Source organism: Callorhinchus milii, unplaced genomic scaffold, assembly GCF_018977255.1.
Source record: "Callorhinchus milii isolate IMCB2004 unplaced genomic scaffold, IMCB_Cmil_1.0 Scaffold3, whole genome shotgun sequence".
Classification (NCBI taxonomy): domain Eukaryota; kingdom Metazoa; phylum Chordata; class Chondrichthyes; order Chimaeriformes; family Callorhinchidae; genus Callorhinchus; species Callorhinchus milii.
Window position 1 is genome coordinate 42,285,439 of NW_024704744.1, and position 17,906 is coordinate 42,303,344.

At 40.8% G+C, this 17,906-nt stretch overlaps 1 protein-coding gene across 3 annotated transcripts in view; it reads right to left on the bottom strand.

Moving 5' to 3' along the window:
* ibtk (inhibitor of Bruton agammaglobulinemia tyrosine kinase) overlaps nt 1-17,906 on the bottom strand; it is a 76,606-nt gene that overhangs the window by 51,860 nt on the left and 6,840 nt on the right. For 2 of the 3 annotated variants that reach the window (XM_007905055.2, XM_007905053.2), the window contains exon 1: nt 15,294-15,416. The exons of the other annotated variant lie outside the window; for it this stretch is intronic. The gene's annotated coding sequence lies outside the window, so the exon portion shown is untranslated. Of the gene's footprint in view, nt 1-15,293; nt 15,417-17,906 lie in introns of those variants that run through there. 3 annotated transcript variants of the gene reach the window in all.

Consider the following 17,906-nt stretch of genomic DNA (forward strand, 5'->3'; position numbering starts at 1 on the left):
ATCCATCGGGGGGAGAAGGCAGGGAAGGGATGAGAAGTAAGCTGAGTCTCCCTAGAGGTAAACTTGGCTCCAAGTTGACATGTTTGCCAACAGAATATCGGAATCAAGCCAATTGCCTGTGGCAGTCTCGGTAGTCCGATTCCTAAGCCAGGTGGGCACTGCTCATGATAAACCAGCCAGTGTGGCTCATCGGCAGGACTTTGAATGTCACTGGAGGCAGGGTTCCTTCCCACTCAGTTCCTGTTAACTTTGCAAGCCCAACGGCAGCAAACGCATTCTGCCTTGTCCAGTTTCTTGAAGAAAATGTATCTGAGAAGTTTCAATTGAAGTTGCACTGGATAGCAGAAATACCATCAAGTATGGTATTTTCTACATGTATCAGATACCCATTTCCCCCCAACTAGCAAATATTTCAAACCTTATAATGGAGTATGTTTCCAAGAGTTCTGTGTACCCTCCAGTACATCACTGAGTGGTGAGTCTCAACATAATAGCAGCCTATTCAACCACATGCGGCATCACAGGCAAGCATGATCTCATCTTTAAACATTCATCCACAGCAGAAACCCTGACTGATTTCCCACCTCTAACTTGGCAGTATTGAGGACAATAGTATTTCCCCAATTGCTGAGCGCAAAATATACAGTCAATTCACTTTACAATATATTACATGAAGCGTTTTGAGATGTCTCGAAGACCTGATAAGGTGCTATATCAAATGGAAAGATTATTATTATTATTAGTAGTAGTATTATCAACAACAGCTAACTAAGATCAGGAATCAAACCTGCAATATTCTGATCCATATAGCTTGGTGCTCACCAAGCAACATATTTACCTATTGGGCCATTGAATTAACCATATTTATGTACAGAAAAGATCCTGGCTTAGCAACCCTCGCTTGAAATCAAAAAATATCCTTAAGTGTGACCACAAGCAGAATACTACAAATGTTACCCTATATTACTGTATGGCAAGAATCCATTTAACCACATGTAAATAATCATTCTCCCTCGCCTACGGTCACCTTCCCCCTCCTCCTGGCTTGGCCTCAGGCTCCACCATTGTTCAGCGCTCTGAGACGCCACCCAGCATGGAGGGCGTTATATAACTGCAGGTTGTTGTTGTTGTAATAGCTTAAATCATCTAAAAAGTGTAAAGCACAAATCATGGTATTTATGTTATGGTATTACAATTTCTTTGTAATCTTAAAACTGTTCTTACTGCAATGTTTACTGCTCTTACATCTACTACAATGCATCACAAAAGTCTGGAATGTCCTGCTGTGCTCATTTGGCATGACACAAACTTTCAGAAATTTTGTGCAAAAGTGTATATAAAACTTCTTATACAGTATAAACATTTTATAAAGTGAATTAATGACTGTAAATTTAATTTCAGATTAAGTTGACAGCCATAAACCATTGAAACTTTCTTTTCGGAGTTTATTCTGAGCGTTTCCAACTAAACTATAACCCACACTCCAGGATTATTCATGTTATAAATTAAAATAGCATCTACTAAAACATTGCTATGAATACATTATTTTCACTTTGGCAGGCCAATAGATACAAAACAGAGACTACTGACCAACTACAATCAAAGAACACAGAATGTAGCTGCACATAAAGGTAATTCAAGGTATAAATAAGACAAACATTAACCACCACTTTCAAGGAATATAGCAGCAGCTGTTTCTGAAGTAAAGATGGAAAAATTGGAACGGAAATCACTTCATTCAGCATCAAACTCCATTTCATTGTCAACATCTATGTACTAACTTAATATCATGTACTGTTTTATCCATGTATAAGGATGATAATAAAGTAGATTTAGTGTTTCTGCACTAGGTATCACCATTTCTTTTGCACCATTCAGAAATTCAGCCAATTTTTTCCTTTAACTGAGCCAACGTTTCAGGATTTGTATTTACACTATCCCGGCAGTAATATTTTCCAGTTGTTTTGAATTGATGGGAGTTTGTGTGCCATATAAGGGAATCTGACATTCATAACCAACCATTTCCTCAGATAAAGCAAACCATCGTTCTGAATTATCACTGCAGAAAACAACTATTCTCAAGTTCACTATTATGTGAATGCAATCATACAGTACACAGAGTACTCATTGCCAACCAATTTGATCCTTATTGAAATTCCAGCCTTCACAATCAGGCCTGTTCTGTAAATGGAAAGAGTAACCATGGAGGAACTAGGCATCAGCCCAATTATATTCTGCACATAAATCCTATTTGCTGCCCACTTTTTCATATCTCTGGGAGTAAATGTGCCATGTGTGGCACTGAGCCATGCAATGCAGGACGGTCCATGGTTAAACCATATGCTGAGTTAGTTGTTTTCAATTACGGTGGTAGCAAGAGTTTAACAATTAGTTTCTGCTGAAGAGTTGAGAGAGAACATCAGCCAGAATTTCTGCTCCCAATTGCAAACCAACAAACCTTGCTGTGTAAGGGAACTATGAGACAGTCAGATTCAGCTTTAATGGACCCTGTAGTTGAACAAACAGCCTGTTGATGTTAACTGTCAAAGGTCACTTGTAACAATTACTGTAATAACTTGGCTACCATCACCAGTTTAATCATATTTCTTCAGGAGTTACCCTCCCTAAACGGGGAGAAGTACGGGCAAAGAAAAATACATACCAAAGATAATTTTCTTTTTTTAGTTCCATATAGAACTCTGCTCCGGAAACAATGAAGTTGATGACTTGCACTTATCAACTAATTGTAACCCCAACCATTTTTAAAAACAAACATGTCAGAAGATTGTTTTACACTATTGTCCAATCATGATCACACTAAATTTTAGATTTTGTGTGGAATTGGATGGGTGGACTAGATGACATTCTCCTGCCTGAATCCATTACTATGTTTCTATGTAAAACAGTTTCCATTTCAATGCAGTGATCAAATTACACCATAGTAAACAAAACTGAGCCTTAACATTCTACACTTCGATTTATTTTCAAGACAAATGATGAATAATTTTCTGCTTAAAAATGTTCCTTTTGTTTATTTCTCATGGATGTTCACCATTTTCACCACGTCTGTTTTTGGTCCACTGCTGTGCGCAATTGGTTGCTGCAATACGCCCACAGAATACACAGTCACTACACCGTATGGTATATTTTGTGAAGCACTTTGAGACATTGCAACAAAGTGATAAGGTGCTATATTAAATGCAAGGATTATTATTATTATTTTCCCTATTGGAAACCTAACCCCCCCCCGCCCCCCCACCCCGATACCTTGCAATGATAAAGAGTTCAAAGGTGAGATACAACATGAACTAGAGACTCATTAAAGGCAGCAATAACAACTGCCTCAAATACAGTATTTTTTTAAAAAAGTACTACCTCATAATATTTTAATGGAATGCTTTTTACTGTCTTTACTTTGAACCCCAAAACCCAATCTCTTGTAGGCAAAAACAAAAAAGAGTCATCTGCAGAGTTCTTGATAATCTGCAGCATGTGGAGGGAAGAGTTGGGAAGGCCAACAAGCAGGGAGTTGGCATAGTCGAGCCTAGTTGTGATAAATGCATGCATGAGAGCAGAGCCGGGCAATGTTGCAGAGGTGGGGGAAGAGGTGGGTCATGGCATGGATGTGGGGTAGAACGTATAATTGAGGGTGAAACAAGACACTTAGGTTCCTGACTGGCTTAGTGAGGTGGAGTGTGCATTCATGCAAGATGATACTGCCAGTGCCTGATGTATGGAGACGATGGCAGGAGCCAATCAGGAGAGCTTCGGTCTGGTTGATGTTCAATTGTAGAAAGTTAGCTCTCATCCAGGACTTGATGTCTAACACACATTCTGTCAGGACAGGAGTGGTCTTGGTGTCGAGGGTGGAGGCAGAGATATAGAGTTAGGCGTCATCCGCATACATATGGAAGTTGATCCCATGTCTGCGATGATGTCATCAAGAGGGAGCATGTACATGTTGAAGAGGAGAGGATCAAGGACAGAGCCCTGAGGAATGCCGCACAACACAGTGTAGGGGCTGGAGGAGAAGCCGTTTTTGGAGACAAAGTGGAGACAGTGTGAGAGGTAGAATCCAAATCACTCAAGGGGAGAACCTTGGAAAATAATAAGACTGTATAGGACCAGAAAAAAACTCCTTTGCTTTGGCTGGTGATATAATACATTCCATTAGAACTAATTATCAAAATTCAGTAATATACAATGTTTTACTTTCATACAATTCTACTCAGTAATAACCTATATGAAGCCATTTGAGGTTCATTCGAAAATTGCATGCTACCATATTTAGTTATTCCAGTTCATAAATTATGACATAACCACAGGTACAAGTATGTTTTAAAGGTCATTTGTTTCTTTAGAAGTCATTTGATGTCAAGCATTATTCCTTCCAAACTAATGGTGATGCAGGGAAAGTGTTAACCAAATAAAAAAGATGCATCTTCTACAGTTATTGAGTAATGATTAACAAGGTACTTCAAGCAGCTTGCATCTTTGAGACACTGCACATAAAACCTATCAGTAACTGGAAGTTTTACACATCACATTCATTTTTTAAATGGATTACTCTTTAGAGAAAACATGATACCATCTTCCCAATGCACCACAATGTGCAAACTGAATCACAAAACCCAATTTTCTCTCAATAATAATTGCAATTTAGTCACTTAAGATTTACGGTTATAATTGGCTCCTGATTGGCTTGTGCCAGCGCCTCAGCACCTCAGGCACTGGCAGCATCAGCATCCACGGTTGCAGACTCCACCTCCCAAGCCAGATAGGAACCTGGGTGTTTTGTTCACATCTTAACTATCCTTTCTCCCCCATATCCTTGAGCAGAGTGCCCAGCAGAGTGAGGAGCGAACAGAGTAAGTAAGGTGGAAACAGAGTGAGAATTCTGATAAGGAATTTGGTTAGAGTGGGAATTCGGTACAGAGGGGGAAAGAAGTGCATAATTACAAAATATATAAGTTATATTAAAATAATAAAACATGTCTGCGAATATGGCAGAGCAGCTGAGATCGGCTGCATGCACAATGTGTGTCATTTGAGAACTCCAGGATGTTTCGTGTACCCTGGACAAATATGTATGTAGGTAGGTAGTGCCTCCGGCTGCTCGAGGTTGAGCTAAGATTCTGAGCTCGAGGAGAGGCAGTGTCACTACACAGCATACAGGAGGCTGAAGAGTTCATTTGAATGTTTCAGGAGGTGGTCTCCCCACAGCCACAGAGGGTTCAGAAGGAAGGTAAGTGGGCGGTGCAAAATCCCGAGTGGGGCACTTACAAACCGGTTCTCTGTACAGAGAGGAGGTGAGGATAAATTGTTTGACACAACGATTTGGATGGATCTGGAAATGCATTGCCTAAAAGGACGGTGGAAGCCGATTCGATGACAACGTTTAAGACAAAAGTAGATAATTATTTGGGGAGGACAAATTTGCAGGGCTATGGGGAGAGACCGGGGGAGTGGGAATGAATTGGATAGCTCTTTTCAAAGAGCTGGCACAGACATGATGGGCCGAATGGCCTCCTTCTATGCTGTATAATTCTATGGTATCCATGCCATGATCTGCACTACTTCCCACACCTCCGCAATATTGCCTGATTTCCCCACTGCCTTACCCCTCAAGCCACCGAAACCCTCATACACACATTCGTCACCTCAAGGCTCGACTACGGAAACTCTCTCCTTGTCGGCCTCCCCAACGCTTCCCTCCACAAGCTGCAGATCATCCAGAACTCTGCAGGTTGTGTCCTCTCCCGCACCAGCCTCCGTGACCCCATCATCCCCACCCTCGCCCAGCTCCACTGGCTTCCCATCCCTCAAAGGATAAAATTCAAAATCCTCGGCCTCACTTTCAAGGCCCTCCACGGCCTTGTCCGCTCCTACATCTCTGACCTGCTGACATCCTATCAACCTGTCCACTCCCTCCGCTCAGCAGGCTCCAGCCTGCCCATGTCTCCCACATGACCCACCCTACCATTGGCGGCCAGGCTTTCAGCCTCTCTGCCCCCACTCTTTGGAACTCCATCCCACAATCCCTTTGCCTTCCTCCTTCTCTTGCCTCCTTCAAGGCGCGACTCAAGACTCTCCTTTTTGATCGGGCCTTCAGGCGCCTTCCTAACCCCTCTGCCCTCCCTCATTCCAACCCTGCTCAAGGTCCTGATCCCTGACTGTTCAGCACCTTGGGACGTCCTCCCGACGTGAAAGGCGCTTTACAAATGTAATTTTGTTGTTGTTTGTTGTTGATAATTGCTCTCCCGATGGCTTAGTGAGTACAGTACTAAGATATGCAAATCAAAAATGTACTGGTTCAATCCCTGGTTCAATGGTCTGGTTCAAAAATGTTGTGGTTCGTATGGGGTAATTAAACTTATGATAATAAAACCCTCTTACTTCAAAGATGATTACATTTTTGGGAAGTAACACTTATTCTAAATTTTTAATCAAAAATCTAAAATTTTCTTTGGCATATCACTTTTCCCTTGTCAAATCATACATACCATATCAACTTGGACCCACTTTCATAGGAATGAAAAGAGGTTAAGGTAAATAAGACTTTCCAGGATCTCTATTGTACTACCAAGCCCTAGCCATCTTGAAATTCATAATACATGTAGATAATTTCATAATGTTTCCCACCACAGCAGGTTTGTATCCTTTACTCTCTGATGAAACAGTAATTAGTGCATTTCAACATTACAGCTTGGATTTTGAAATTAGAACTGAAGAACCACCAGACTAAATTACTAATTTACATCTAATCTTACTCATACACGTGAAACTCATTTTGTAAATTATGTGCACACCCTTTCTTCAGTTTGTAAATAGAACAGTATAATAATGCATAATACAGTAGTCCTATGCCGACATCACAGGACCGAGTGGGTTTTATCGACATAAGTGGGGTTCGAGATAAAAGAAACGAGCTGCGCGTGCACATTCAAATGTGGTTAAAGCATTGATTGACTGGAATGAAACGGAAAATAGATTTGAAAATGCTGGAGTATACATTAAAACCATTTAACAACAACAACAAGATTACATTTGTATAGCTCCTTTCACATCGGGAGGACTTCCCAAGGTGTTGGACAGTGCACAGCATTCAGACCCGAGCTGGGGTCATGTCATGTCCTCTTCTGCACCAAGCTCCGTGAACCTATCACCCACATCCATCTGGCTCCTTACTCTCACTTTCAAAGCCCTCCACCCTATTTCTGTGAACTGCTAACTATAAATAAAATAATAATTTATATGTATTTCATTATAAAATGCTTTAATTGGAAGCATTTATTCACATGCAGTTCATATAAAATAATGTAATTATTTAACAACTTGCAGTTATATAGCGCCCTTCACACAGAGTAGCGTCCCACAGTGCTTATTTAAGAGCACACTGTCTCATATGTGACACTTGTTCTTTTCGGATTAGCACTTGCAGCTTGTCCAAATACTTAGCTGGTTCATCTATTTCTTTTGATGGCTCGGATTAAGCAATAAAGGTCTATAATCCTTCACATATCCCAAATGCTTCTTTGCACGTCACATGGCAAATACTGTCATTGTTGGAATCGTCATTGTTTTCAGGTTCCTCAGCTTCTTGTAGACTGTCCTCTTGACCCTTCTTTCCTGAGGCAATCATATCTTAATCTAATAGTGCTGCAGTTCATTTGCACCCACATTAACAGCAAGATCTGTGAATCTTCTTTTTGCAAACCAAGAGCTTCATACAGCATCTGATCATCGGAGTCTTCTTCAGTACTAAGGTACAGTTACTCCCCTCAGGCCGCTGAGACCCTCATCCATGCATTAATCGCATCCAGGCTCAATTAAGCTAACTCCCTGCTTGTCTGTCTTTCCAATTCTTCAGCTGCAGGTCATTCAGAACGCTGCAGCTCATGTCCTCTTCTGCACCAAGCTCCGTGAACCTATCACCCACATCCTTCTGGCTCCTCATTCCCCAGAGGATAGAGTTCAATATCCTCATCCTCACTTTCAAAGCCCCCCATTCTATTTCTGTGAACTGCTAACTCCATACTGACCCGTCCGCTCAGCGGGCTCTGAACTGCTTGTTGTCCCTCTACTTGCCCGCCCGAGCTTCAACCTCTCTGCCCTCACCCTTTAGAACCTTTCCCACATTTCTTCTGCCTCGGCCCCTCCCTTGACTCCTTCAAGGGCTGACTCAAGACCTTCCTCTTCGACCGTACCTTCTGTCACCTTCCTACTCCGACCCTCCCTACTGATCCCAACCCCCAGCTCGGGTTTGAATTTTTCACTGTTCTGTGCCTTGGGACATCTCCCCTTACATGAGAGGTGCTATACAAACATAATTTGTTCTTGTAATTATCAGCTGTGTATCCATGGATGTCATCATTATGTGAGTCCCAGAAAAATGCACGCATAAAGCAATTCTGAATTGTCTTGTTTACCAATGACTAGGCTCTTTTTTCTATAAATTGCGCATCACCCCCAATATGGTTTTCTGTAAACTCTTTCTTGACCTCAATGGCTGTCAACTTTTATGAGCTAAAACTTTTCGATATTTGTACTTCAGATTTTGAATAATCCCTTGAACTATTGGCTGGATTAAGGATATGGTGTTTGGAGGAAGAAATACCAACTTAATGGCTCATAGACCTTTGACAAGAAGGTTGGCAGAGCGGTTATCGACTAATAAAGTTAATTTCCAACCAGGCATGGTCATCTTGCGTTCAAGCTTTTGGACCCATTTGGCAAAAATATGAGATGTCATCCAGGCTTTGATGTTGGCTTCAAAATCAAAATTTTACCATTTTTGAAGTGGGGTTTTCGACTTTCCTATTCCAAGAACTTGTAACTTATCTGTACAGCCATATTGGCAGTGACCATCATTGAAACTTGTTGTTTAGAATGTTTATCTGCAATACTTGGTTGTCCCTTAATGTAGTAAGTTTTGACCTACGCACTTGAAAAAAACGACAGTCTCATCCGTGTTGTAAATTCGGTCCAAATTATAGTCATGCAAAATTTCCTGGAGACCGGTCTTCCACTCCTCAAAGCGAGACACATCAGCAGGCTTACCCTCACCACTAATTTGTTTGTAAGAAAACCATGCCACGCCTTGAAGCGACAAACCGCCCGTTGCTGATGGTGGAACTTTCCACGCCTACCTAATCGGTAAAAGTCTCGGCCTGCTTGATGGACAGATCAAGATCAATTGTGATGGTGGGATTTGGGGTGATTTTTTCATTAAACAACATAGCTAATCCTTCCTCAACATCTTCATATTTCAATCAACCATGGCGTTGTGCTTCACTGGGAAAGTTTCAAACTTCTTTTCCAGAATTTCCACTCTCAATTACAATTACTGTGCAATATTAATCCTCCAGCATTTTCAAATCAAGCTTCCATTTGATTCCAGTCAAGGTATCCATCATGGTTTGGCAGTATGCACTCGCAACACAGCTACCCGGGACGCTACCCCGCATGAAGGGCGCTAAATACAAATTGTTGTAGCTACTTTATACGCCCAACACACCTGTGTGTCGCACACAGTCATGTGCAAGCACTCATGCACACACGAAACACTTACTCAAACACTCACGGCTACTTTATAGATCTAACATCCACATGTAACATTCACTCACGTGCAAACACTAATGCATCCACAAGCCACACTCACTGAATCAATAACTCACTAACTCGCTCACTGATTCACGTATCACATGTGAGGTGATGGGTCTATCCTTATAAGCGGTAAGAACACAATGTACTTAATGCTGTTAGTGACTTGAAAAATTAGAGATACAAGCACACAAAAATTTGTTGACATCGATATACACTGTAATTTTAACATGTTCCTATACAGGAAGGGCCATCAACATACACAGGATGTCGATAAGTGGGTGTGAGATAAGTGGGCAGCACTCTACTTAACTTTTTTATAAGAGTAGAGTAAATCGGTCTTTCCTTAACACTTTCCAAAATGTTTCCAAAATAGGTAATCCATAAACCGGGATCTCACAGATAATTAATTCCGTGGTTCAACCCCCCTCTTCAAACTCCAGAACCTTCCCTGACATTGGTGAAAATGACAATTATGGACGGCACCTGAAAAGAATTAAAACTTCCTGCATGCACAAGGCAGCTCAGCTGCTGATGGACATTAGTAAAATATAGTTTTATTGTATACAACTGAAGGGAGCTGCAAAGTTCAGATCTCTCAAGACTGGCACTGAAAAATTGCTTGAAAAAAGCTTAAAATTTTCATTGCAACTTATTCACATTAAAGAGTCTCAAAGAACTGCACAAATAATCACCATCAAGTGCAGTGACTAATTGAGGACAAATGCACTCATCCAGTACACAATCAGCCAAGACGATCAAACAAAAATCATGATATGACCTACAAATGAGAGTGCTATAATCTTCTGACCCAGAAGTAACAACTTCTGTGGATGGGATCGAGGGAGCACATAGTGGGCTTCATTTGGGACATGATGGGAGGGGAAGAGGGAGGCAGAGTTGAAGACGTGGAGGGAGGGATAGGTGGAGGCCGGAGGGGAAGGAAACAGATGGCACTGGCAAGGGATCGAGCAGATCATCTCGATTTGTGGAGTCCTGTAGCTCAGTGGTTAGAGCACTCGCTTTGCAAGTGAGACCTGAGTTCAATTCCAGGCAGGACAAAACCTTGGGCAAGTTTCCTTACTCCACACAGAGCCTAATAATAATCCCTCCAAAACCAAAAACCATAATAAATTGGTCATTTTCAATCTCTGACTGTTTGTGGGACATTGCTGTGCGCAATTGGCTGCCGCGTTCGCCCACAAATATACAGTCAATTCACTTTACAGTGTGTTCTGTGAAGCGCTTTGGGACGTCCTCCTGAAGTGAAAAGCGCTATATCAAATGCAAGTATTATTATTATTTAGACTCAAGGAAGTCCATTTCCTACTAGCATTCAATATTGGTATTCCATATATAGTACATTAAGGACAACAGCAGCAGCTTTTGTGTAGCTGACATAAACAATGACAGCTTGCGGACTCTATTCTGGTCATGATCGGTTACGGAACTAACAGCTAACTTTTTGTGTGATGTTTCCTATACTAATCCAAGCATAATCCTAATTAAAGTAAAATATTTTGGAGCTAGTTACTTCTGTACAACAGTAAACTTGAAAATGTGCTGTGCTCCATGTCAGAGCTCCTCCACTTTACCCTGTCCCTTCCTGCCTTTAAAACCCATTGAAGACCATTTTTTTTAAACCATAGTTTTGGCACCTTGGATTGCCACCTACATCTATAAATATAGTCAGTGCACTTTACACTAAATCCTGTGGTGTGGTTTGAGACATCCTCCCAACATGAAAGGCATATCAAATGCAAGGATGATTATTATTATTTTTCATTGTTATTATTAACTATCATTGTTGTGACTTTTCAGAGCTGAGGGTTCAGTATTGACAATCATGCTTCAAGAAACATGAAACCCCAGTGTTCCCGAAGGATAAACTACTCCAGTTCGCAACAGGTCCTTAAGTATATAGCCATGGGGCCACTTGTCACTCACATCCCTGTCACAATTGGCTCTCAGCAGGCCTGCTACTCCATGTAAAGCTTGAACTCATAGCCTGCCAGATCTATGGCATGACTGCAGTTAGGATTAAGAGACACCTTATAATAGTCAATGAAAAATCCTTTCTTTCTTATTTTTTAAAATAAACACATGGAGACACTTTAAACTAACTCTGGAAGTGTGATCCCTGAACAAGATATTGCTAATGACTATGATTCTTGAACACAGGTTATTAACTCTTTGTAAACCAGATTCCAGAAACCAAGGGAAGCTGGAAAGTAAAAGAAGTGATAAAGAAAAATTATTTCCAGCACCTTGTGACATTCTTCCGACCTGAAAGGCGCTATACAAATGTAATTAGTTTTTGTTTATTGTTTCCCACAAACCAACAACAACAACTACAAGAAGCACTTATATATGCACCATATATACAGGCCCTCCTCGCAAAGTAGCGTCTCAGAGCACTTATTTGTGACAAAAGCAAGCTATTTGTGACAAACACTGAGAAATTTAACATGTAATATCTTCTGCAATCCACTCCATATATGCAGATGCATTTAACTATTGGTTTGCTAATCTCTGCTCAGGGATGGGTTTTACCTATGGTCTTTTCCCACAATAGCTCTTCAACCGTAAAAATTAAAATTGCTAAGCAGACCTTATAATGGTATCAAATGCTTAACCAGACAGATAACCTAAATTCAGAATAAGAAAGAAATGACATTATTAAAGTACATTAAAGCACTTGACAATAATTCCTATGAAATACTTTCAGACACAAAGTCAACAGAATAGCAAGTCATAGGAACATAGAAACATAGGAACAGGAGTAGGCCATTCAGCCCTTCAAGCAAGCTCTGCTATTTAATTAGATCATGGCTGATCTGAATTAGATCAGCTGCACATATTGCAGCACACAGAAGGTAATCAACAACTAGAAAAGGTTACCAAGAAGGGTCACCAATGTCAGAGAATGAAATAATTTGACAACCAGTTTGATATTGTAATGGGAAGATAGAAGGATCCGTTTCTGAAAGGATGACTTCAAATAGCTGAAGCATCTTTGTCATCCAAGTCATTCTGGTGATCTTGTGAAATAGTTTCCTCTATTACCAAATATTCTATAGTGTACCTTTGTAGAAACCTAGCACACTGGGTGTGTGTCAATCAGGCTAACCACAAACAGTGAATAATGATGAAACTACAGAATTTAAAAGTTTAAACATAGTCCTTTAATAGCCAATTTGTGTGCCAAAAAAGACAAAGGCAAGTTGAATCTATCTACTGCCAAATTTTGATGTCAACCAATTCCACTAGTAAAAATGACAATTGACAAGGCTACTGTCCAAAAAGAATAAACATTTAAAACTATAAGTAAATAGCTGGCATTAAATTACCATGAAAAGGTACAACCAGTACAAGCATAAAAGTACAGTATAAATCAACACTATACATGTGCCAATAAATAAAATATACTGAGAAATTTGATTTCTTTTTAAGACATGTTTCTCGTTGAAAGGGTGTAGAAACGTCATTGGATGGAATGGAACATGATTTTACGTTGAGCAATATACATAAGGTTGTGAATTATTGACCTCCATCACCACTCAGTGAGATATGTGCTTAGTATGAGCTTCCAGGCATACAAGACTAATCACTAATGTAACAGCTCAATTGTAAATGCAGACCAATATTGAATGCATATTTTACAATGCACTTCAACAACAATAATTTCCACTTGTATAGCATTTTTCACATAGGGAGAATGTCTCAAAGGACTTTACAAAGTGGACGCTGGAGTTGGAAGGAAATAGGAAGAGTAGGGAGTAAAGAGCTGAAAACACAGAATGGATGAAAACTCACCAATGGAAGGGTGGAGCAAAAGGGGGCATTCATCAGGGCAGAGTTGGGAGTGTAGAGTGATTGGGCAGGGGAGTAAGATGGCAAGAGATCAGGGAGACAGGGTGAGGTTGTGCCTTGGAGACAACTGAAGTCAAGGACGAAGATCTTAAAGTTGATCAGCTTGGGAATAAGGAGCCAGTGGGGTGGGTGAAATGAGCTCACAAAGGATAATGCGGGACTACGATTTGTGAAGTTCTGGATGGTCTGGATCTTGTGAACGGTGGAGCCTTGCATTTGATATAGTGCATATCTTGAAACATATCAAAGAGGTTCATAAGCTATTGCTGTCAAGTCTAGTGACTGTGCATTTGTAAGCAAACAGCAAATTTTCACACTGCAAGATCTCACAAATAGATGAAGTGAATTTACCAATTACTTTTAATCTGGAGATTTGTGTCCTGAGCACCATGAGACAACCCCTTAATTTTTCAAAGTGTCTTGGGTTCTTAAGTGCCCATTCTAAACAGGCAAACAAGTTAATGTCTTGCCCAAAGAACAACACCTCCAACAATAAAATAATCCTGCATTATCGGACTGGAACATCAGTCTATACTGAGCTCAAAGTTCAGATGTTTCAAATTTAACCTAATTTATGAAAAAAATCATGATTCAGTTAGGATGTTCTTTAATGGGTACTGAACCAAACGAAACAGAGCAAGTGCAAAATTTAATGATCAGCTTTCTCCACCAGGAAAATTATCCTGCCTACGATTTGTATTGTTGCTAAAAAACATTCATTAGAATTACTTATTATAAAATCATATACTATCTACTCCTTGCAATAAGATGGACTGCAAAATTAATCATAAAAACACTTTGAAACAAAATAGTCGACTCAATACAGTCTTAAATACGTTTTAAAATCGCAGACCAGCAATGAATGTTTAGATATCAATTCACTGCCAATTAGCTTCACTGAGCTATAAAGATTGGAAAAAAACTTGAAATTTGATCCCTAATTTCCAAAGGTTAAACTTCAAACAAGAAAGCATCACTGAAGTGTAGTACAGTAGTATGTTTCATCCACAAAACATACAGTATATTCTGTGAAGCGCTTCATGACATCTAGAAGACATGATAAGGCGCTATATCAAATACAAGGGTTATTTTTATTATTACTAGCTCCAGTGTCCAAAACGTTTGAAGCAAGGCGGGTAATCACAGAAGTTTCCCACTCCTGATCGTCATTGAGTACTAAAGCTGGAAGTTGAAAAGGGCTTAGCCATGATGGTCCCTATGATAAAACTGCCTGCTCCATCTCGGCTCACAAGAGTAGCCATTTAGGCAAGATACGGATTAGCATACAGTGAATAAATACATTTATATGAGACAATCCCATTGAGTAAACCTATAGCAGAACATACATACATACATAGATGCATGCATACATCCATCCATCCATCCATACACACACATCCATACAGCAAATAAAGCTATAGGAGTGACACCCATAAATCTATAGGAGTTAAACCTATGACAGAGGAGCAGGTTAACGCCCATTTGGGCGTGTTTTTGTTGTTGCTGTTATGCGTGAAAAACGGGTTTGGGCGGGTGGCTAACTCTTAAAAATTGTAATTTAAACCTACAAATCGTCCCCACCCCCTCCCCCACCGGCCTTGACAACCTTTTCTTAGTCTCAACCACATTGGCCTAAATCGGGCCACGTTGCTACCCATAGGAGGCGACGCATAACATTGGGCCACTCTTGGGCTTGTATCTGGTCACTCGGGACTACAAACGTGTAATATGCGTCCGCTCTGCGGGCTGTGCCCTGAGCTCACACCGCCCGGCCCAGCGGGCGGCCATCCAGGTCAGGCCAGGGCCCGTGTCCTTACCTCTCGCTAGTGGAAACGGGTGGTACGGACGGCGCGGGTGGTGAAAGCGGCGGCGGTGAAGGCTGAGGGAGCGGCGCCCATGTTAACTGTTAGGATGACCGTTGCTGTGACGGGTGTCTCCTCGGTGATCACTCCACCGCAGCCGCGCACCCCGCTCTGACAGCCGCTCCCATTGGTTCCGGGCCTCAGCATTGCCGCTCCCCATTGGACACTGGCACGCGGCGCTCAGGTTCCCTGCTCGTGGCTGACACGTCACTCAGCCCTGGCGCGCGCGGCCGCCGCTGGCACTTCACAGCCACGACAGTGGGAGGACAATAATAATAATAATAATAATCCTTGTATTTGATATAGCACTTTTCACGTCGGGAGGACGTCCCAAAGCGCTTCACACAACACACTGTAAAGTGAATTGACTGCATATTTGTGGGCGAACGCGGCAGCCAATTGCGCACAGCAATGTCCCACAAACAGTCGTAGATTGAAAATGACCAATTTATTATTGTTTTTGGTTTTGGAGGGATTATTATTAGGCTCTGTGTGGAGTAAGGAAACTTGCCCAAGGTTTCGCCCTCTGCCTGGGATTGAACTCAGGTCTCTCACTTGCAAAGCGAGTGCTCTAACCACTGAGCTATGGGACTCTCTTGATCATTTCACCGCCTTATTAATTAGCAGCTAAATAACACCTTCTTGCAATTGTAGGGCATAAATAAATTACTGCAAAGCTTTCAAGCTCCTCACACTAAATGCTAATCCTTGCATTTGATATTGCACCTTATCACGTCTTCTAGACGTCTCAAAGCGCTTCACAGATTATACCGTAAAGTCAATTGACTATACTTTGTGGGAGAAATTCCAACACAAATCCCTTCACACCCTGGCACCTCTCCCATCTTTCTGACCTGCTTTCTCCCCACTCCACCACCTGCTGCCTCCACTCAGCTGGCTCTGGCCTCACGTTTATCCCTCGTCCCCTCCGCTCCACCATCGGCGCCAGCACTTTCAGCCACTACGCCCTGAAACTACGCCCTGAACTCTCCTCAATCCCTCCGCCTTACCCCTTCCTTCCTCTCTTCTAGATCATGACTGAAGAGCTTTCTCTTCAAGCATGATTATAGTCATTTACTTCCCCCCTGGCTCGGCACTGGCTCCGCCAGTTAAAGCCTCCAAGGCACTGCCCTTCGTGAAGGGCGCTATATATGTATACAAGTTGTTGTTATTTTCTTAAAAATGTTTTCTTGCAGTTTCAGTTGCAGAAAATGTAATACAAAATGTGTTTTTTCAGTTTAAATTCCAGAAAGTTTATCGCAAGATTTTTTTTGTTGCAATTGCAGAAAATGCAATGCATATTGTTAATATATTTAACGCATCCCTGCTAATATGAACTCTATATACACCTGCGTTTGTTGTAATCCATTTGTCTTCCTCGTGATCATATCTTTAAGAATTAAAAATGTATGTGATATGTTGTTATCAATCTCTCCATACATGCATTCATATTGTAACTGGATAGTACATGCATTTATAGATTTTGTCGCTTATAGAATTCACTTGTAGTACTTTACTTTCTGTGTTGTATTATCAAACAGATGTCAGAAGCTGTATTTTTGGAACAAGAACATGTCATGTTAAAAAACAATAGATTCTGAGACCATTTTACCACTTCCCAGCTTCTGTGGGTTTGGCTGTTGTTAAATACTGTTCTGTATTCATACATGTAGTTACTCAGTGTATACACGAGATGATGCTGTTTTAGGAGTAAATCTCAAACAAGCTGTCACCTGTTTCAACATAGCAATTTACCTTGTACAATTGAGAAAGGTGTTAATGTTGAGGAATATATTTTTTCATTGCAGACACCAAGTGTCAGACATTCTAATAAAGCACTCTCAAATTATCAATTGCAATTCCGTCCACCCTTACCTTAGTTAGAAGCACTCTCACCTCCAGGTGGGTAGATTGGGTTCAAGCCCCAAATTGGGATTTGAGTTTATAACCTAAAATGACACTCCAGTGCATTAAGAGTGGGTGGAGTGCTGTATATTCAGAGGTGTTGTCTTTTAAATGAAATCCTATAGTTGTAGCAACAGAAGTGACAAATTAAAGTATATAAAAATCACTTTTGAACCATATGATTAATTGTAACTTTTTAAAGTGGGCATTAATAACATCACCAACTGGCTGGATAGAACAAGCTTCATGTGCAGTAGAAACATTAAAAAGATAGGCTAAAAAATTTTAGTGAAACACCTAGGAATAACAATAATAATTCTTGCATTTGATATAGCAACTATAATGTTGGAACCCTAAAAGAGCTTATAACATTTTGTATAAAGTGTATTGACTGTGCTTTTGTAGGTGAAGGCAACACTCAATTTAATTAAAAGAAAGAAATTCTTTCAAACAGCACCATGAGATTTTCAACATCCACTTGAACAGGCAGATGGACTTCAGTTTAGTGTCTCATCTGAAGGGTGACAGCTCTGACAATTCAGAGATCTAGACTGTGACTATGAGCTCAAAGTTACCAATTACATAAAATAAATACAGCTCCTCTTTGTACATTCATTATCGTTTTCTGACATATTTTGATATTCTCTATTGTATGTACTTTTG